The sequence below is a fragment of the Ceratina calcarata genome, unplaced genomic scaffold, assembly GCF_001652005.2.
Source record: "Ceratina calcarata isolate Rehan_Ccalc_2016 unplaced genomic scaffold, ASM165200v1 scaffold7044, whole genome shotgun sequence".
NCBI classification, from domain to species: domain Eukaryota; kingdom Metazoa; phylum Arthropoda; class Insecta; order Hymenoptera; family Apidae; genus Ceratina; species Ceratina calcarata.
Genome location: NW_017178311.1, coordinates 1 through 699, shown reverse-complemented (window position 1 = coordinate 699; position 699 = coordinate 1). Strand labels below are relative to the sequence as shown.

Below are 699 nucleotides of genomic sequence, written 5' to 3'. Positions count from 1 at the left end.
GCTAATAACAGGTTCTTATATCTTTTATCAGTGAAAATATTATTTAATCAAGTATTCCAATAAATTCTTAATTTGTTGTTACAGGCAATTAACATTTGCGGAAATTTCTCAAGAAACTCGTTTACCCCTGGGTGAAGTCGAACTGCTAGTAATGAAAGCTCTGGCTCAAGGTTTAGTTCGCGGTGCTATCGATCAAGTAGCAGGAACAGTGAACATGACGTGGGTACAACCCCGTGTATTAGATCGTTCACAAATAGCTGGGATGGTACAGCGACTCGATGGATGGTGTAAAGACGTTAGTTCGATGGAACACTTATTAGAAACTCGATCGTCCGAGATTCTCACACTTTAATATTAGGTCTGATCATTTTTCATCGATTCGTTTGTAACTTCTATTTTCCTGTATGTTCATTAACTCAATGGCTTACCACTATGTCGAACATGAAAGAAAATACACTCCACCCAATATAAATACCATAATTTTATTTAAAATGAAAAATAACATTTCTCATCCTGATAAGTCAGTGAGTTAATACCGAGAGAAGAGTAAGAAAAACATTTTCTTAAACAGAAATTTATGTCTGTACAAACGAATTAAAGGGAGTATAAATTTATCTGAAATTTAATGTTCTACAGAAATGAGCGTTTGACAATTTTTATCGTTTACGTGAAGGAAATTGTTTGATTCTTTTGAGCTCT

The 699-nt window shown here is 34.2% G+C and overlaps 1 pseudogene; it reads left to right on the top strand.

The window, feature by feature from the left end:
* Positions 1-6: 6 nt before the first annotated feature.
* On the top strand, positions 7-614 carry LOC108630158 (26S proteasome non-ATPase regulatory subunit 13 pseudogene; annotated as a pseudogene).
* The last annotated feature ends 85 nt before the right edge of the window (positions 615-699 follow it).